We start from the raw sequence: 22,277 nt of genomic DNA on the forward strand, positions 1-22,277 counted from the left end.
ATAGCGGCATAAAAATGGTTCACTGACTCTGCAGTTCATATATTACCATGCTGTATTCATATAAGTTATCGGGCCTGCGGTTTTTATATTATCGTGTTGTTTTTAGGTCCGCGGTTCGTATATTACCATGCTCTTTGGTCAATATTATAGCGGTGCTTGTACATGAGTTATCAGCCGTATATTATCATAATGTTTTCATATAAATTACCGGGGTATGTTTTTAACATTTTTCCGCTTGATCAAACTTACCGTGGTGTTTGTACGTAGGTACGTGATGTGTATGTAACCATGCTATTTACACAAAATTTACGGGGTATGTTTTCAACAATTTCCCCATCAAGTCAAATATTATCATGGTATTTATACGTAAGTTATCAGATATGCGATGGGTATATTACTATATTATTTACACGGAAGTTCCGAGGGTAGCTTTTCAATAAATTTTTTCTTCGGATCAAATTTACCGCGGTGTTTGTACGTAAAAATACCGACCTATTTTCACATAAGTTATCGGGAGTGCGCGCGGGGGGGGGGGGGGGGGGAGGGGATGTTTTCCAGCAACATCTTTACCCCCTTGGCTAAAATTACTGCGGTTTTTCTATGTAAGTTATTGGGTATGCGGTTCGTATATTACCGTATTATATTCATAGAAGTTATCGGAGGTATGTTTCTCAACAACTTTTTCTCCTCCTTGATCAAAGTTACTGTGGTGTTTGTATGTAAGTTATCGAGTCCGGATGCTTAAAACATCATGCTATCTACACAAAATGTTACTGGGTATATTTCCTCAACTCTTTTCCCACGGGTTAAAAAGTTACCGCGGTGTTTTGGACGCAAGTTACCAAGTCAGTCGTGCATATAGTATCACGTTATTCACACAGAAGTTACAGGGGTTATGTTTCAACAAATGTTTTGCTCAGGTCCGAATTATCACGGTGTTTTCATCAAAGTTATCACGTCTGTGATGTGTATATTACCATACTATTTATACAAAAGTTGCTGAGGGTATCTTTTCAAAATTTTCTTCCCCATGGTCAAACTTATCACGGTGTTTGTACCTAAGTTATCTGGTCTGTGATGTGTATGTTATTATGCTATGTACACAAAAGTTACCAGGGAAATCTTTTCAACAATTTTCGTCCTCATTGTCAAAGTTATCAGGGTGTTTTTATCTAAGTTATCAGTTTTGTGGTGCATATATTATCATGCTAAACAAAATTTTACCGTGTGTATATTTTCAACAACTTTTTTCCTTGGGTTCAAAATATCACGCTGTTTGCACCTAAGTTATCATACCTACAGGGCATATATTACCATGCTATTTTTACAGAAGTCACTGGAGGTATGTTTCCAACTTTTTTTCCTTCGACTCAAAATTACCACAGTGTTTGTATGCAAGTTATGTAATGCAGTTTGTGGTACGTATACTACCAATGTTACGTACGCAAAAATTACCGAGGTTATGTTTTTCAACAAATGCTTTTTTCGCCGGGTCAAAATTGGTACCTAAGACACTAAAGGGACAGCCGGTAACTCTGCGTTAGAGATTAGGCCTTATGTCACTAGCAGCACTGCAATTGTTGCAGCAAATCAGGAATTCTAGGATACTTTGGACGGAGGCTGGTGGAGTTTCTTCATGTGTAGTACAAATGGTAATGTGTTTGCTTCAGACATTTGACCGTTTATATTTAGCAGGGATACTTATGCTTCTCAAATTCCTCATGTTTGTGCTCCTGCTGCATGTCAAGTTCGTCCTGATTGTTCTGCTGTTCCACCTCATGAATAATCTTCAACACCTTCTGCCAAGAACCCTGGCTAAAAATAGCATGCCACCACCTCTACACATTTTTCCTTGAATCATGTAAGTACAGAAACTTCTAGAATTTGTGATGTGGTGGGATTTTGGCAGAAGAACACACCATAATAACTTCAGAAAAAGAAGTTAATTACAGCCCAAACTTCAGAAGAAGTGAAGAACAGACCAACACAACACAGAAACTCACTTGGACAAGGCTAGGAACAGATCGACGGCGAGAAGCGCAAAGCATCTGACTGTGGCCTTCACTTATGAGCGTCAGGAAGCTCGTGTTGGCACCGTAACTGGCAAGTAGCAGTGGAAGAAAGAAGTGGGGGCAGGCATGGTCATGTGGCGTCAAGGAGACAGCCGACGCCGTGGGCAGTAGCAGCATGGCCAACAGAGAGGGCTCGACGGCGGGCGCAAACGGACATGGAGGGCGAGCATGAGGTCAGGGTCAGAGGGGATCAACCTGCACATGGAGGCGTGTGGAGGCGAGATCCTGTGTGGCGGCGCGATCCCGGAACGCCGTCAACTCGCCGGCGGGAGGAGTTGCTTCAGCGTGCGACTCCACATATGGGCGCAGACGAGCGGATGACAAGGAAAGAGAAGGGGCGATGGTGCTGCACGATTGGATCAGGAGTTTTCGACCACGATCGGACTGGATTAGAGTCGTTAGTCGTTTTGGCAATCTGCCACACAGTTGCCAAATACTCCCTCCGTTTCAAAATAGATGATCCAACTTTGTACTAACTTTAGTACAAAGTTGGGTCATCTATTTTGGAACGGAGGGAGTACATATTTTGTTTATCATATTAAGTTAGTATGTGGCGAACACATGAATCCTACGGCTCGGTTGTTAACGGTAAATTTGTATTTGTTCCTATGTATGTTATTCCATCTACTCTTTCGTCCCAAAATAAATGTCTCAACTTTGTACTAGCTTTAATACAAAGTTATACTAAGATTAAGACACTTATTTAGAAACTGAAGGAATACTTTTTTAAAGGAAAGGCCAAGGCCCGATTTTAAATTAACAAAGCCACCAAGCATCACAGATAAAGTTCCAAACAAACACACCAATCCAATGTAGATGTACATACAACAAAGAGGAGCACCACAACCGGGAAGATAAGGCACACAGGCCAGACTAGCGAAGATAACTAGAGATAGAAACCAAGGCGACGACAAGAGCCCCAACAAAGAGTTCGCCGTAGCCCACACTCAAGGGATCAAAACCTCCACAGCCACCTTGTCGCTGTCTTTAGTCAGAGATTTCCATTGCTGCATGAGAATAGACATTTTGAAAATGCAGTCACCAACCTTGTTAGGGAACACGAGTTCAATAGTAAACTTATTCCTGATAGTCCATAGAGTCTAGCACATAGCTGAGAATCCGAACTAAAAAAAGCCTCATAGTCTGGCTCACAAGCGGGGACACGAGGGTTCTAAGCTCACCAAAGTTATTCGGGGCCCAAGTCACCCCTAGCCATTCCATATGGCAGCTCTAGAAAGTTTAGCCAAAGGGCAACGAAAGAGGATGTGTTCAGTATCCTCAGCAAGGCCACATCAAAACCAGGATCATTCCTCTTCTTAATTTGATCTGCAGCGGGCAACTAGCCACGGATTGCTTGCCACATAAAAATCTTACTTGTGAGAGGAATGCGAGCCTTCCAAACTCCATTGAAGCGAGAAACCACCGGACCCACCAAAAGCTTACGATAGCAAGACTTAAGAGAAAACAACCAGGCGGCAAGTGTAGCCAAGAGACCACATCAGTAGAATCCGAGAGTGAGGGGAATAAGGCAGCGAGACGATGCCAGTCTTCTAGCTCTACAGGCGACAGGGCCCGACAAAAACCAAGGTCCCACTGTCTAGTCGAGAGATCCACGATGTAGATCGAATGGGAAGCAACAAAAGAAAAGAGAACATGAAAAGAAACCGAGAGCGGGTCATCCCCAGTCCACCAGTCTAACCAAAACCTAACCAAGGAACCATCACCAACAAAAAAATTAACCAACGCTCGAAAGTCATCACGAACTTTGACCAATTGACACCAAAATTGGGAGCGGCCAGCTCCCGAAGCAAACAAAGGATTAGAGTTCCGGAAGTATTTAGCTTTGAGAATCCACAACCAGAGCGACTCCGAGCCAGAAGAAAGGATATGCCACCACCATTTCAAAATAAGGCATTTGTTCATAATCGAAGGCTCGATAATACCCAACGCACTAAGGCTATCAGGGCGACATGTCGTTTTCCATTTGACAATTCTATATTTCTTATTATCCGCCGTATTCCAGAAAAAGCCACCTCTATGTTTATCAAAGCCCGTGTGTGTACCCCTTGGCAAGCGGTAGAAACCCACGAGGAACATAGGCAAGGAGGACATATCGCATTGATGAGACAAACCCTACCAGTCGTCGAGTTGTAGCGCCCCCTCCAAGGCATAACTCGGTTACCAACCTTGATAACCGAGAAGGTAAAGTCCTTAGAAAGAAATTTGAAGGGAGAGATAGGTAGCCCAAGGTATTTGAAGGGGAAGGAGCCCAAGTTGCAATTGAGCAGGTTGGCCACACGACAAGCCACAACATTAGAAGCTCCTGTAACAAAAAGTTCGCTCTTATAGAAGTTGATTTTGAGGCCAGACAAAGCCTCAAAGCAGAGTAGAAGGAACTTAAGATTCGCAATACACTGATCAATATTCTCAGCCAAAATGATCGTGTCATCCGCATATTGCAGATGAGAAATGCCAGCCGGAATTAGATGAGAAATAACATGAGAGATATGACCCGCCTCCGCAGCACGGTTAAGAATACATGAGAAAGCATCAGCTACAAAGGTGAAAGGCAGGGGTGAAATGGGGTCACCCTCCCTAAGGCCTCGACCATTTTTGAAATAAGGTCCCGCCATCCCATTAACTGAGATAGTCGTGTGACCACCATAGACCAACTACATAAGGCGCGGGACATACGCACCATAAAACCCTTTGCCCTCGAGCACGTCATGAAGAAAAGGCCAACTAACCGAGTCATAAGCCTTCTCGAAGTCTAACTTTAGGATCACGACATTGCACTGCCTATCTCTTAAATCATGAACGATCTCGTGAAGGCTAAGAATACCATCTAAGATAAATCGACCTTTAATGAAGGCCGATTGTTGTTGGCCTATAACCTTATGTGCACTAGGAGAAAGACGCGTCGCGGAACCTTTGGAAGGAAACTTAGGGATGTTATTGATTAAAGCGATAGGACTATAAGGCGAATGAAATCAACACCTGTAACACCCACGATGCGGCTATATCTCCCACGTGTCGAGGCACGACTTAGAGGCATAACCGCATTGTAGGTATTGTCGCAAGAAGGGTCATCTTCACACAATCCCATGTAATGAACAAGAATGGGATAAAGAGTTGGCTTACAATCGCCACTTCACACAGTACATAAATAAATCATACATCAATCAGAGAACACACATAGGTCCGACTACGGAACCAAAATAAAAGAAGACAACCCCAAATGCTAGATCCCCGATCGTCCCAACTGGGCTCCACTACTGATCATCAGGAAACGAAAACATAGTAACGACCAAGGTCCTCGTCGAACTCCCACTTGAGCTCAGTTGCGTCACATGCACTGGTATCATCGGCACCTGCAACTGTTTGGAAGAATCTGTGAGTCACGAGGACTCAGCAATCTCACACCCGCGAGATCAAGACTATTTAAGCTTATAAGAAGGATGGGGTAATGAGGTGGAGCTGCAGCAAGCACTAAGCATATATGCTGGCTAACATACGCAAATAAGAGCGAGAAGAGGAGCAACGGAACGGTCGTCAACTAGTAATGATCAAGAAGTGATCCTGAACTTCTACTTACGTCAGACATAACTCAAAAGCCGTGTTCACTTCCCGGACTCCGCCGAAAAGAGACCATCATGGCTACACACGCGGTTGATGTATTTTAATTAAGTCGAGTGTCAAGTTCTCTACAACCGGATATTAACAAATTCCCATCTGCCACATAACCGCGGGCATGGCTTTCGAAAGATAATACCCTGTAGGGTGTCCCAACTTAGCCCATTATAAGCTCTCACGGTCAACGAAGGATATTCCTTCTCCCGGGAAGACCCGATCAGTCTCGGAATCCCGGTTTACAAGACATTTCGACAATGGTAAAACAAGACCAGCAAGACCACCCGCTGTGCCGACAAATCCCGATAGGGGCTGCACATATCTCGTTCTCAGGGCACACCGGACAAGCTAAGCGTACAGGTATCGACGTAACCCAAGTTGCCAAGGGATGGTCCCGCACGGTGCTCTAGTTTGGACCAACACTCAGAGGAGCACTGGCCCGGGGGGGGGGTGTTAAAATAAAGATGACCCTTGAGTCTGCAGAACCCAAGGGAAAATGCTTAGGTGGCAAATGTTAAAACCAAGGTTGGACCTTGCTGGAGGAGTTTTATTCAAGGCGAACTGTCAAGGGGGTCCCATAAAACACCCAACCGCGTAAGGAACACAAAATCAAGGAACATAACACCGGTATGACGGAAACTAGGGCGGCAAGAGTGGAACAAAACACCAGGCATAAGGCCGAGCCTTCCACCCTTTACCAAGTATATAGATGCATTAATTAAATAAGAAATATTGTGATATCCCAACATATCCATGTTCCAACATGGAACAAACTTCATCTTCACCTGCAACTAGCAACGCTATAAGAGGGGCTGAGCAAAAGCGGTAACATAGCCAAACAACGGTTTGCTGGAAAAGGTGGGTTAGAGGCTTGACATGGCAATATGGGAGGCATGATATAGCAAGTGGTAGGTAGCGTGGCATAGCAATAGAGCGAACAACTAGCAAGCAAAGATAGAAGTGATTTCGAGGGTATGGTCATCTTGCCTGAGATCCCGCTAGGAAGAAGAACGAGTCCATGAAGAAGACAAACGGACGTAGTCGAACGGATCCTCACAACTCCGGAACGAAACCGAAGCTAACGAGAGAAGCAAACCGGAAAGAAGCAAACAACATAGTAAACAACCACCACATACACATGGCATGATGCACAATCAAGTATGATGCATGTCCGGTTTAAATGAAGCATGACATGGCAAAATGCAACAAACAATACTACAAATTAGGTGGAGCCCAATATGCAACGAGTTGCATATTGACGAAACACCACATTCAAATATTTAGTTCTCTCTCGGTTATGTACCCAACAATATTAAATGTTATTAAACATGGCAAGGGGTGAAGCATAGTAAGACTATCTATCTAGGCAAGTTTAAATGAGGCCGGGACAACAAACAACAATTCCGAAAAATCTCCATGTCATTTAGCAATTTAATGGAAACAACAAATATAAACATTTTAAATGTTGTTATCATGATGCGGATGACATATGCAAGTTTTAAGAAATTTTATGAAAATGTTGACATGAGCATGTTATGAAGCATTTGGTCACCATGGCGGAACGAAAGGGGTGCCACGGCAACGACAACGAAAATGGTGCCACGACAACATTCCGATGATCCTATACTCATTGAGATACCGGTGCAAAAGAGCAAGTGTGCGGATGTGCGAAACATGCAAAAGATGGTGGGGTGATCCCGATTATCGGGTGTCCCACATGTCGGTGGCATGGAAACAAGGAACACGCAAGCGACAACTGGGACACGGTTCGAACATGAGCAACTCATACATCACAATCATTCGTTCACGGGCATCGTCTCGGCGGTTATACCTTCGAAGTGTGCATTTTCGGAGTGGATCGGGTTCGACGGTAGTGGAAGTAGTTGTTCACGGGTCGCCGAGGGAAGTAGTGGTACACGGCGACGGTAGTGGTACACGTTTTCGTAGATGTTTGGGGTCGTCGGTAGAGGTACTTGACGTCCATGGGGTCGACGCTAGAGTTACACGCGTTGTCGGGGTACTTGTTGTTCCGGTCTTGGCGATGTACACGGCAATCGTAGTGGTACTTGGCGGTTCCGTGTAGTCGAACTTGACGATCCGAGGGGGTACTTGGCGCATCACCGGATAGTTGTACATGGGTCAAACAGAGACATTGACACATCTGGAGGGGCATCGAGGACTTGTCAAGGCCCTGCCTCGGGAGGTCACAGGAGGTGCGTGGAGGTAGCTCGAGCTGCTGGTCGTCGGGGCATGGCCGAGCAGCGGCTGGAAGAAGTGGCCGGCGTTGGTCTTGGCATGAAGCAAGGGAGGCGGAGCTCCTGCTAGGGCGATGGCGGCGAGCAGGCAACGGAACTTGGCGTCGACGTACAGGCGCAGCCGAGAGGAGCAACGACTGGAACGTGCAGCAGTGGGCGAGGGACTCCGGGACGCGCGGATGTCGAGGAACTCGGCCGGTGGCGTGGCTTGGAGCAGATCGGGCGCGAGGAAGGTCGGAGGCGCCCGAAGCGAACGACGGAGGGGCGCGAAGGGCGGCGCTCGACACTAAGGAGGTGGAGCAGAGGAAGGGGCGGAGCGGACGAGGCTGGCGAGCGGCGTGGAGCTTGACGGCGAGGACTCGAAGCATGGCTCCGACAGCGCCGGGAACAGCGAAGACGGGTGAATCCAGCCGGCCGGCGCCGGATCCGAGCAAACGGCAGCGTGAACAGAGCTCGGGGCGGAGGAGCTTGGGCGCGGGACGGCGGCCTGGTGGCGTTGGCGCTCCTGCGGGCATTCATGGCGGCGGCCTCCTGCTAGTCGGGTGGCTGGACTCTGGCGACGAGGAGGCAGAGGGGAACGGAACGAGGGCGCGGCGCTGGTCTCTCTCTCTCTGGCGGCGCATCGAGGGAAGAGGGGATCGAGCAGGGCTCTCCTGGCTCGATGCCTGCGTGTGTGGGTGGCGGCGGAGGGGAACGAGAGGGGTCGAGCGGCTAGGGTTAGGAGGGTTAGGTGGGCCGACGCTGGTTGGTTAGGCCCAAGAGGCCGGCTGGGCTGCAAGGCTGCACTCTCTCTCTCCCCCTCATATTTCTTTTAATAGAAAAGAAATTAGAGAGAAGAAAAGAAAGAGAGGGTTAGGGAAAGAAGTTGGACATGGGGATTATTTTTCCGGACTCCCAAAAATGTGCTTGAACCAGGAAAAATAGAAGTGGGCATGACCGAAAGTTTAAATTCAAACTCATTTGATTTAAAATTCAAATGGTTTGAATAGGAAGCGAGGGTTGGGAAGGTCCAAAAATGTTGAGAATTTTGGTGGGGCTTCGGTAGATGAAGAAAGAATTATAGACAAGGTTAGAGAGATCGACTTAAAGCAGAAAAGGCATAGGATTAATTTTGCACGGGTGTTATGGTGATTCCCAAAGAATGGAATACTTTGTTATAGCTCCCTAATAATATTGGGAGGATATGTTATAAAGAGAAAACACCATGTGAATTCCCTCGATTTAAATGGATCGAAGATCCATACAATTTATTTATCTGAGTATTTAAAAAAAAGGTTGCATGATGACATGATGCAATGCAAGAGATGCAACAAACAAAACAAATCACACGACGAAACTCAGAGCATCTGGAAGTCTTCTGGAGCGTCGGTCTCGGGGCGTTACAACACTCCACCACTACAAGAGGATCTCGTCCCGAGATCTAGGATGGCACCGGAGAGAAACGGAAGAGGAAGAGGTAAAACAAAGTTGCTTCTTTGACAAACGAGTGAAACCAAAGAACCTTGAGAGGTCGCAAAGCTTGAAGAAATGACACGACGGAGGTGAACAAAATTTAAAACACTCCGTTCAGCAAGAGGAACAAGGACCATTACAAGAACCTTGTAGGTTGAAAACATGGAAATAAGAGCTTCACGAACGAACAGAATATGACCACACCGATAGAAAAGAGAAACAAGGAACACCATGTGAACTTTGGAGTTTGCAAAGCTATGAATGGCGAGAACAATGGACGAGAAGTACATGCAAGCACACCGGTTGAAACGAGATGTACAAGGAACGATAAGGATCAATTACGATAACGCTCCGGTTGGAAAATGGAAGGGATAGAATATGAACTTGGCAAAATGAAAGCACTTGGATGAGACTCTAATTAAAAGAGGAATGATAGACACAACACTCCGGTTAAAACAAGATAAAAAAGGAATAAGAATGATATAATTTGGACAACACTCCGACTGTAAATGGAAGGAATTGAACATGAACTTTACAAGATGAGAGGATACTTAATGAAATCAGCAGCACACTGCCTCCGGAACTATTGAAAGAATGGCACAATGGGTCAGAAAGATTTCATACAGCACTCCGGTTGAGAAGGGACGCAAAACTTGACAGAATGGGAAGAACTTGAAAAGAGGGCACGACACTCCGGTTGGAAATGGATAAGCACGAAAAGAACACGGTCCTCACAAATCGAGATGATGAGTGAAGAGAGCAACATCACCATGCCTCCGGAAGAAAAAAATAGAAGATAGATCATTGGAATAAAGGAATGGAGAAGAAAATGACAACTTCTGCCACAAATGAGCTTGGAAAGCATCCTTCCAAGAAGGTTATAACGGAGTTGTTGGGAAATCAACAACGAAAAGAACAAGCTTGTTGTGGGCTTATGGAACACATCTCAAAATTATGAGGTGACAACCCGCCACCAACGGAAGCAATTGCTTGCTTGAGATCAACGAAGAGATGAAAACTTCTCTCGCCGAGAGGATAGGAGAAAACTTGGATCATTGATAGACACCACAATTAGCAACATTCCTTAGGAAATGCTTTAAGCGGAATATGACACAAGATAACTCAAACGAAGAGATTAATGGATTTAAAAGATCTCTTGAACAAATTGAAATTGATGGTTTTAAAATATGTCATTCCGGACAACTTGTGAATCATGAAACGCGAACTCAAATTGTCAAGAATGACATAACACCACCTCAAATGATAAGGTAGAATGAATTGCACTTTAGAATGCAAGATGAAGAATGCTTGGACTCCTCAAAACAAAACATGTGTTGAACACCATGTTTATTTTGGAGTAAGCTTGACGGATCATAACTTCGAGAGAAATCTTGAAGAACAATTGAAGAATGAAAAAAAATCCTTGATGAACCACCATGTAGAGCCTCCATGAAGAACTCCGGTAATAAAAGAATGATCAAACGAAAGGGAAAGTTGAAAAGAACTCCGGGAGAAGCCTTGCAATGATTAGATGAAGCTTTGAAATGATATAATTGAAATAACTTGGAGCTCCGGAAAGAAAAATGAACAAATGAGATCAAGAATTTTGATGAATCTCCGGAATAAGGAATTAATCACTTGGATGAAACAAGAATAAGAATTACATTATGCTTAGCCTTCACCCATTTAGATTGATGACAAGCAACAGATTTTGCATAGTACTTATTCTCGTAGAAAGGATTAAGATATATATGGCGCAAACTTGGGAAGGTCTTCAACGAACCACCGGTAGGATTGGAAAGAACGAATGAATCTATATGATAACGAAGGAAGAGAACTCTTGAACGAACCACCGTAAGAATTGAAAATGAACGAATAAAAGATCAAGAAACACCGGGAAGAATTAGAAAATGAACGAAGATACTTGAAAGAATTTAGATACAAGTGAAACGAAGATATCATGAACTGATTAGAGGATATTTGAACGATGCACCGGTAAGATTTGGAGAACGAGAGCTGAATGTTGAGAACGAATAAATCTTCTGAAATGATGGCCTTCGGAGAATCAAACTGAAAAGACTCTTGAATTGTTCCGGATGGGTGAAAAGAATTCTCACAATCAAAACAATTATGAGAGGATGGCATCAAGCTTGAACTACGCATCTTTGGAAATACGGGTAAGGATTAAAGAGGGACTCTTCTTCGGTCTTCAAAATCCGAGAATGACGATGAGAAACACCATGAATTGTTGAGGCACTCCGGAATGAAGAATAGAAGGTTGAACCAACGATGAAAAGCATTTGAAAGATCTTGGAGAAAGACATTTGACTGATGATAACCCATTCTTACGTCAAACTTTGAAATGAATTTTAGAAGCTCCGGGAAAATTAGAAGAGTCAGGTAAGATCCTAGGAAAAGACCTGTGGGTTAGGGCCCACTCAAAAGAAACACCGTTGAATGGTTAAAAGAAAGATTGCGCCGGTTGAATTAAATAGCTTGAATGAGGTAACAACCTCGAAATAGTTAGAATTGATGCGGAGTGGATACACGAATCTTCAGAGATATCTTCAACACTCCGGAACAATTGAATAGCAAGCGGGGAATGATTAAGAGATATACCGGCATGAGAAAGCATTTGAAGGGAGGAAAGGGCTATAATCAACACTGAAAGCTTCAATTGAATCCACCGGAAAAGAATACGAGAATGAAGAATGATAAACTTGAAGCTTCCTGAGCATCTTCCTGAGAATCACCGGATAAGAACATTGATTGAAAAGAATGAAGAAACTTCACCTCCATAAGATGGATACATGATTAAGAAATCTGAGTCCTTGAAGAAAGAGGGTGGGAGGGCGGGAAAACAAAGGCAACTTGGGGCAGATGAAACAAACAACGTTGAGAAAACTTATTATTGATCTTCCGAATGGGGAGAATGATGGGATCATCTCGAAGAGAAACGCACCGGTTGGAAATAGAATTAAGATGGCAAACTCGATGATCACGAAGGATTAGTATCCACATAGGAATATGAGAACACCGCTTAGAATAAGGTATGGAATCAACACTTGTCATTGAAGCAACTCGAATACCACAAAACAAAAGAAAAAACAAAGGATTTGGCTTGCAAAATAAGCCGGAACAAACATATGATAGAGATTTCGTCCGAAGTTTTCATGGTGGGGCCCACACGGGCTCGATCGTACAACACCATCATGTACAAGGCAGTGCACATGACATACGAAGCGTCCCCGAGTCGGCATAGCCAAGGACTCTTTAAGACACTACGAGACCACTGTAAAACCAACCGTGGAAAGGCGGACCACTAGACGTCGAACCCCAATCTCATATCATGCATCTGTCGAAAAGATATCCTAGGAGCTACTTGAATTCCCACTTATAAACTCCCAAAACTTTCTGGTTATGCAATCAGGTGTTGGGGATACAGGGGACACAATATATCTCACCCAAACTAACAATACCAAGATCCAGCTGTATCCATCCTTCAACACATAACCAAGAAACCTTCGGAAATCATTTACCTCAACCTTCGAAAAGCATCCGTTATACGAGTTATGGCAATACTCCCGAACTCCCGCCCCAGTATTGGGTGGCGTCGAGGTGATCTCACCAACAACTGCATAAAAGAGATTTTCGATGTCGGCGAAACTCAGGTATTCTAGAACTGCAACGATAAAATTGTGACGACAACACCTCTGAGCTCAACTCCCCGGGACACTGCCACAACCCCTAAATGTCAGGAGGCACCAAGAACAATGTTCTCGTCACAAAACCATCGGAACGATTCCAAGATACCCGCGTGATCCTAAATTTTTTTTAGTGAAATTTGAGGAGAGAAAAGTCAAAACTTCTACGTCAGGAGGCCTCACCAGAGCGACGAAGGGACTGAGGAGTAAAAAGAATCCTACTCTCCGATATATATAATCCTAAGACTCAAAACATTTTTGTTCTAGACTCAACAACGCCAGCGATTCGATCAAGCAGGGGGCTCCTAAGTCGGGGATGGCTCTGATTACCAACTTGTAACACCCACGATGCGGCTATATCTCCCACGTGTCGAGGCACGACTTAGAGGCATAACCGCATTGTAGGTATTGTCGCAAGAAGGGTCATCTTCACACAATCCCATGTAATGAACAAGAATGGAATAAAGAGTTGGCTTACAATCGCCACTTCACACAGTACATAAATAAATCATACATCAATCAGAGAACACACATAGGTCCGACTACGGAACCAAAATAAAAGAAGACAACCCCAAATGCTAGATCCCCGATCGTCCCAACTGGGCTCCACTACTGATCATCAGGAAACGAAAACATAGTAACGACCAAGGTCCTCGTCGAACTCCCACTTGAGCTCAGTTGCGTCACATGCACTGGTATCATCGGCACCTGCAACTATTTGGAAGAATCTGTGAGTCACGAGGACTCAGCAATCTCACACCCACGAGATCAAGACTATTTAAGCTTATAAGAAGGATGGGGTAATGAGGTGGAGCTGCAGCAAGCACTAAGCATATATGGTGGCTAACATACGCAAATAAGAGCGAGAAGAGGAGCAACGGAACGGTCGTCAACTAGTAATGATCAAGAAGTGATCCTGAACTTCTACTTACATCAGACATAACTCAAAAGCCGTGTTCACTTCCCAGACTCCGCTGAAAAGAGACCATCACGGCTACACACGCGGTTGATGTATTTTAATTAAGTCGAGTGTCAAGTTCTCTACAACCGGATATTAACAAATTCCCATCTGCCACATAACCGCGGGCATGGCTTTCGAAAGATAATACCCTGTAGGGTGTCCCAACTTAGCCCATTATAAGCTCTCACGGTCAACGAAGGATATTCCTTCTCCCGGGAAGACCCGATCAGTCTCGGAATCCCGGTTTACAAGACATTTCGACAATGGTAAAACAAGACCAGCAAGACCACCCGCTGTGCCGACAAATCCCGATAGGAGCTGCACATATCTCGTTCTCAGGGCACACCGGATAAGCTAAGCGTACAGATACCGACGTAACCCAAGTTGCCAAGGGATGGTCCCGCACGGTGCTCTAGTTTGGACCAACACTCAGAGGAGCACTGGCCCGGGGGGTTAAAACAAGGATGACCCTTGAGTCTGCAGAACCCAAGGGAAAAGGCTTAGGTGGCAAATGTTAAAACCAAGGTTGGGCCTTGCTGGAGGAGTTTTATTCAAGGCGAACTGTCAAGGGGGTCCCATAAAACACCCAACCGCGTAAGGAACGCAAAATCAAGGAACATAACACCGGTATTACGGAAACTAGGGCGGCAAGAGTGGAACAAAACACCAGGCATAAGGCCGAGCCTTCCACCCTTTACCAAGTATATAGATGCATTAATTAAATAAGAGATATTGTGATATCCCAACATATCCATGTTCCAACATGGAACAAACTTCATCTTCACCTGCAACTAGCAACGCTATAAGAGGGGCTGAGCAAAAGCGGTAACATAGCCAAACAACGGTTTGCTGGGAAAGGGGTTAGAGGCTTGACATGGCAATATGGGAGGCATGATATAGCAAGTGGTAGGTAGCGCGGCATAGCAATAGAGCGAACAACTAGCAAGCAAAGATAGAAGTGATTTCGAGGGTATGGTCATCTTGCCTGAGATCCCGCTAGGAAGAAGAACGAGTCCATGAAGAAGACAACCGGACGTAGTCGAACGGATCCTCACAACTCCGGAACGAAACCGAAGCTAACGAGAGAAGCAAACCGGAAAGAAGCAAACAACATAGTAAACAACCACCACATACACATGGCATGATGCACAATCAAGTATGATGCATGTCCAGTTTAAATGAAGCATGACATGGCAAAATGCAACAAACAATACTACAAATTAGGTGGAGCTCAATATGCAACGAGTTGCATATTGACGAAACACCACATTCAAATATTTAGTTCTCTCTTGGTTATGTACCCAACAATATTAAATGTTATTAAACGTGGCAAGGGGTGAAGCATAGTAAGACTATCTATCTAGGCAAGTTTAAATGAGGCCGGGACAACAAACAACAATTCCGGAAAATCTCCATGTCATTTAGCAATTTAATGGAAACAACAAATATAAACATTTTAAATGTTGTTATCATGATGCGGATGACATATGCAAGTTTTAAGCAATTTTATGAAAATGTTTACATGAGCATGTTATGAAGCATTTGGTCACCATGGCGGAACGAAAGGGGTGCCACGGCAACGACAACGAAAATGGTGCCACGACAACATTCCGATGATCTGATAACTCATTGAGATACCGGTGCAAAAGAGCAAGTGTGCGGATGTGCGAAACATGCAAAATATGGTGGGGTGATCCCGATTACCGGGTGTCCCACATGTCGGTGGCATGGAAACAAGGAACACGCAAGCGACAACTGGGACACGGTTCGAACATGAGCAACTCATACATCACAATCATTCGTTCACGGGCGTCGTCTCGGCGGTTATACCTTCGAAGCGTGCATTTTCGGAGTGGATCGGGTTCGACGGTAGTGGAAGTAGTTGTTCATGGGTCGCCGAGGGAAGTAGTGGTACACGACGGCGGTAGTGGTACACGTTTGCGTAGATGTTCGGGGTCGTCGGTAGAGGTACTTGACGTCCACGGGGTCGACGCTAGAGTTACACACGTTGTCGGGGTACTTGTTGTTCCGGTCTTGGCGTCCGTAAATGTACACGACAATCGTAGTGCTACTTGGCGGTTTCGTGTAGTAGAACTTGACGATCCGAGGGGGTACTTGGCGCATCACCGGATAGTTGTACATGGGTCAAACAGAGGCATTGACACATCTGGAGGGGCATCGAGGGACTTGTCAAGGCCCTGCCTCGGGAGGTCACAGGAGGTGCGTGGAGGTAGCTCGAGCTGCTGGTCGTCGGGGCATGGCCGAGCAGCGGCTGGAAGACGTGGCCGGCATTGGTCTTGCCATGAAGCAAGGGAGGCGGAGCTCCTGCTAGGGCGATGGCGGCGAGCAGGCAACGGAACTTGGCGTCGACGTACAGGCGCAGCCAAGAGGAGCAACGACTGGAACGTGCAGCACTGGGCGAGGACTCCGGGACGCGCGGAGGTCGAGGAACTCGGCCGGTGGCGTGGCTTGGAGCAGATCGGGCGCGAGGAAGGTCGGAGGCGCCCGAAGCGAATGACGGAGGGGTGCGAAGGGCGGCGCTCGACGCTAAGGAGGTGGAGCAGAGGAAGGGGCGGAGCGGACGAGGCTGGCGAGCGGCGTGGAGCTTGACATCGAGGACTCGAAGCATGGCTCCGACAGCGCCGGGAACAGCGAAGACGGGTGGATCCAGTCGGCCGGCGCCGGATCTGGGCAAACGGCAGCGCGAACGGAGCTCGGGGCGGAGGAGCTTGGGCGCGGGACGGCGGCCTGGTGGCGTTGGCGCTCCTGCGGGCATTCATGGCGGCGGCGGCCTCCTGCTAGTCGGGTGGCTGGACTCTGGCGACGAGGAGGAGGCAGAGGGGAATGGAACGAGGGCGCGGCGCTGGTCTCTCTCTCTCTGACAGCGCATCGAGGGAAGAGGGGATCGAGCAGGGCTCTCCGTGCTCGATGCATGCGTGTGTGGGTGGCGGCGGAGGGGAACGAGAGGGGTTGAGGGGTCGAGCGGCTAGGGTTAGGAGGGTTAGGTGGGCCGGCGCTGGTTGGTTAGGCCCAAGAGGCCGGCTGGGCTGCAAGGCTGCGCTCTCTCTCCCCCTCATATTTCTTTTAATAGAAAAGAAATTAGAGAGAAGAAAAGAAAGAGAGGGTTAGGGAAAGAAGTTGGACATGTGGATTATTTTTCCGGACTCACAAAAATGTGCTTGAACCAGGAAAAATAGAAGTGGGCATGACCGAAAGTTTAAATTCAAACTCATTTGATTTAAAATTCAAATGGTTTGAATAGGAAGCGAGGGTTGGGAAGGTCCAAAAATGTTGAGAATTTTGGTGGGGCTTCGGTAGATGAAGAAAGAATTATAGACAAGGTTAGAGAGATCGACTCAAAGCAGAAAAGGCATAGGATTAATTTTGCACGTGTGTTATGGTGATTCCCAAAGAATGGAATACTTTGTTATAGCTCCCTAATAATATTGGGAGGATATGTTATAAAGAGAAAACACCATGTGAATTCCCTCGATTTAAATGGATCGAAGATCCATACAATTTATTTATCTGAGTATTTAAAAAAAAGGTTGCATGATGACATGATGCAATGCAAGAGATGCAACAAACAAAACAAATCACACGACGAAACTCAGAGCATCTGGAAGTCTTCTGGAGCGCCGGTCTCGGGGCGTTACAGCACCCTTCACCTTAGGGATTAAAGAGATGATAGCATAATTCAGCTTGGAGATATCCTGTAATGCCCCGAGACCGACGCTCCAGACGCCTTCCATATATTTCGTGATCGCCGTGTGTTTCTTTTTGCTTGCTCTATTTATTTTGCATTGCATCATGTCATCTTGCCATCATGTCATTTAATTTTTAAAACTTAACTAAATAAATTGCATAGATTTTTGATCTATTTAAATCGAGGGAATTCATATGATGACTTCTCTTTATAACATATCCTCCCAATATTAGGGAGCTATAATAAATATTCCATTCTTTTGGAATTAACCATAACACACTTGCATAATAAACGCCATGCCTTTTCCATTTCAAGTTTGTTCCCCAAACTTTGCCAATAATTCTCATCTCTGTTATCGAGGATCCTCTAAGATTCTCAACATTTTTTGGACACTCCTAGAACCTCGTCCTAGTTCAAACCATTTGAATTAAATTCAAATGAGTTTGAATTCTACTTCACATGTGTGCCCACTTCTATTTTTTCGGGATCAAGCACATTTTTATGAGTCCGGAAAAATAGCCCCTTGCACAAATCCTTTCCTTAACCCCTCCTTTCTTTTCTTCTCTCTAATTTCTTTTCTATTAAAAGAAATATGAGGGAGAGAGAGAGAGCGCAACCTTGCAGCCCAGCCGGCCTCTTGGGCCTAACCAACCAGCGCCGGCCCACCTAACCCTCCTAACCCTAGCCGCTCGACCCCTCAACCCCTCTCATTCCCCTCCGCGGCCACCCGCACACGCATGCATCGAGCCAGGGAGAGCCCCGCTCGATCCCCCCTCTCGATCTCACCCTCTCCCTCCCGCAGCGCCCCCATCTTCCCGCAGCGCCCATCTCCCTCGATCCCCTCCTTCTTCCTTGCTTCGCCAGGGAGAGGAGCGAGACCTGTGCCCGCATCCGTCGTCCTCCGCGTCGTCTTCGTCGAGCGCCAGTAGCTCAACCCCGAGCCTCTCCACGCGCGCCCAACCTCCTGCTCGCGCCTGCACCTCTCCGTCGTCAGCCACCTCAAGCTCGCCACCGTGCCAGGACCTCCTCGCCCGCCTCCTCGTCTACACGGCGCCACCGCCTCATCAGCTCCCTCGCCAGGGAGGAGCCCCTCGATCCGTTCCCTTCGGCCCCGACTCCGGCGAGCGCCGCCCCGTCGACTCTCCTCCACGCGACGCCTCCCCTCTGCTTCCTCGCCCACCGCCGTTCCTGTCGCTCCGCCGCGACTTGGGCAAGCCGTCGACCTGACCGCCTTCCTGCACGCGCGTGCCCGCTGCTGGTCTCGTGCCAGGGCCCCTCCACCTCACGGCCATGGTGTCCGTCGTGGCTGTACAGTGCCGTCACGTTGCTGCTGCTTCGCCGCCCGCCTCCCTTCGTTGACCACCAAGAACCGAGGCCCTTTTGTGTTGCTTCACTTTGGATGCGCCAAGATCCTCTCTGACAAGTGTACGACTACATGGTGACACGTCAAATACCTCTACCGCCGTCTCCGGAATCGCCAAGGACGCCAAGTACCACGATGTCTTTGGGAGACCCGTGAACACCAAGTTCCCCTGCCACGAACGGTCACAGTGTTGTGGATCCGGCAAGTACCCTCTCCGGAGCGCCAAGTTCGTCTACAAAATGTGTACCACTACATCGGAGACCTCGGATCCTTCAAGTTCTTCTTCGAGACATGAACCACTACTTCCCACGACGCCCCATGAACGACTACTTCCCTCGACAATTTTGAACCGCTCTAAAAATGCACGCTACGAAGGTATACCGCCGAGAACGACGCCCGTGAACAAATGCATGTGTGTTGTATGAGATGCTCGTGGTTGCACCGTTTCCGAGTTGTCATTGCACGTTTCTCCTAGTTTGCCATGCCGTCGACCCATGGGAACCCGGTTACCCGGAGCACCCCACCATCTCTTGCGTGTTCCACACATCCGCACACTTCTCTTTTGCATCGGTATCTCAATCGAGTTACCGGTACCGATATGTTGCCGTGGGACCCTTTCGTTCTGCCATGGTGACCAAATGTTCTATATCATCCTTCATGTCAACATTTTCATAAATTGCTTAAACCTTGCATATGTCATCCGCATCATGATAACATTTAAAATGTTTAAAATTGTGTTTGCATTAAATTGCTATATGCATATGGGGATTTTCCGGAATTGTTGTTTGTTATTCCGGCCTCATTTAAATTGCCTAAAATGTGTAGTTTACTTATGTCTCACCTCTTGCCATGTTAATCAACATTTAATATTGTTGGGTACATAAACGAGAGAGAACTAAATAATTGATGTGGTGTTTTGTCAATATGCAACTTGTTGCATATTGAGCTCCACTTAATTTGTAGTATTGTTTATGCACTTTGCCATGACATGCCTCATTAAATCGGACATGCATCATACTTGTTTGTGCATCATACCATATGTATGTGGTGGTTGTTTACTATGTTGTTTGTTTCTTTCCGGGTTGCTTCTCTCGTTAGCTTCGGTTTCGGTCCGGAGTTGTGAGGATTCGTTCGACTACATCCGTTTGTTTTTCTTCATGGACTCGTTCTTCTTCCTAGCGGGATTTTAGGCAAGATGACCATACCCTCGATATCACTTCTATCTTTGCTTGCTAGTTGTTTCGCTCTATTGCTATGCCGCGCTACCTACCACTTGCTATATCATGCCTCCCATATTGCCATGTCAAGCCTCTAACCATCCTTCCTAGCAAACCGTTGTTTGGCTATGTTACCGCTTTTGCTCAGCCCCTCTTATAGCGTTGCTAGTTGCAGGTGAAGATGAAGTTTGTTCCTTGTTGGAACATGGATATTTTTGGGATATCACAATATCTCTTATTTAATTAATGCATCTATATACTTGGTAAAGGGTGGAAGGCTCGGCCTTATGCCTAGTGTTTTGTTCCACTCTTGCCGCCCTAGTTTCCATCATACCGGTGTTATGTTCCTTGATTTTGCGTTCCTTACGCAGTTGGGTGATTTATGGGACCCCCTTGACAGTTCGCCTTGAATAAAACTCCTCCAGCAAGGCCCAACCTTGGTTTTAACATTTGCCACCTAAGCCTTTTTCCCTTGGGTTCTGCAGACTCAAGGGTCATCTTTATTTTAACCCCCCGGGCCAGTGCTCCTCCGAGTGTTGGTCCAAACTAGAGCCCTTTGCAGCGCCACCTCGGGGAAACTTGAGGCCTGGTTTTAGTTGTACGGACTGCTCATCCGGTGTGCCCTGAGAACGAGATATGTGCAGCTCCTATCGGGATTTGTCGGCACATTCGGGCGGCTTTGCTGGTCTTGTTTTACCATTGTCGAAATGTCTTGTAAACCGGGATTCCGAGACTGATCGGGTCTTTCCGGGAGAAGGAATATCCTTCGTTGACCGTGAGAGCTTATAATGGGCTAAGTTGGGACACCCCTGCAGGGTATTATCTTTCGAAAGCCGTGCCCGCGGTTATGTGGCAGATGGGAATTTGTTAATGTCCGGTTGTAGAGAACTTGATACTTGACTTAATTAAAATACATCAACCGCGTGTGTAGCCGTGATGGTCTCTTCTCGGCGGAGTCCGGGAAGTGAACACGGTTCTTGTGTTATGTTTGACGTAAGTAGGAGTTCAGGATCACTTCTTGATCATTACTAGTTGACGACCGTTCCGTTGCTTCTCTTCTCGCTCTTATTTGCGTATGTTAGCCACCATATATGCTTAGTCGCTGCTGCAACCTCACCACCTTACCCTTCTCCTACCCATAAGCTTAAATAGTCTTGATCTCGCGGGTGTGAGATTGCTGAGTCCTCGTGACTCACAGATACTTCCAAAACAGTTGCAGGTGCCGACGATACCAGTGCAGATGACGCAACCGAGCTCAAGTGGGAGTTCGACGAGGAACTTGGTCGTTACTATGTTTCGTTTCCTGATGATCAGTAGTGGAGCCCAGTTGGGACGATCGGGGATCTAGCATTTGGGGTTGTCTTCTTCTCTTTTGGTTCCGTAGTCGGACCTATATGTGTACTCTGAATGATGTATGAATTTATTTATGTATTGTGTGAAGTGGCGATTGTAAGCCAACTCTTTATCCCATTCTTGTTCATTACATGGGATTGTGTGAAGATGACCCTTCTTGCGACAAAACCACAATGCGGTTATGCCTCTAAGTCGTGCCTCGTCACGTGGGAGATATAGCCGCATCGTGGGTGTTACATATCCACCATGCCCAAGCAAAATCGATGATAATCGCGTAAACAAGATGTTTTAGCACCGGCCAAAACTTCTTAAAGAAGCTGATCGAAAACCCATCTAGGCCAGGAGCATAATTAGAATTAGAGGAGGAGACCACCTCATCGATCTCTTCCGGTGATAGAGTCACCATGAGGGCAGTGTTGTCCTCAGTAAAGATATGGCATCAGGAGCCCGTAGATTAGAGGAGATGCGAAAACCACACGAAGGCACAACAAAGAGAAGGGACTAAAAGAAAGAGTAAATATGATTCTGGATGATGGCTGGGCCAGCCACCACCTCCCCATTGAC

At 46.4% G+C, this 22,277-nt stretch overlaps 1 long non-coding RNA gene across 1 annotated transcript; it reads left to right on the plus strand.

Moving 5' to 3' along the window:
• Positions 1-526: 526 nt before the first annotated feature.
• LOC109746845 (uncharacterized) lies at positions 527-2,681 on the plus strand. Its single transcript, XR_012184506.1, has 3 exons — positions 527-1,652; positions 1,749-1,861; positions 1,940-2,681. It is a non-coding gene; the product is annotated as an uncharacterized lncRNA (long non-coding RNA).
• Positions 2,682-22,277: the final 19,596 nt, after the last annotated feature.

The sequence above is a fragment of the Aegilops tauschii genome, chromosome 5 (genome assembly GCF_002575655.3).
Source record: "Aegilops tauschii subsp. strangulata cultivar AL8/78 chromosome 5, Aet v6.0, whole genome shotgun sequence".
NCBI lineage: Eukaryota > Viridiplantae > Streptophyta > Magnoliopsida > Poales > Poaceae > Aegilops > Aegilops tauschii.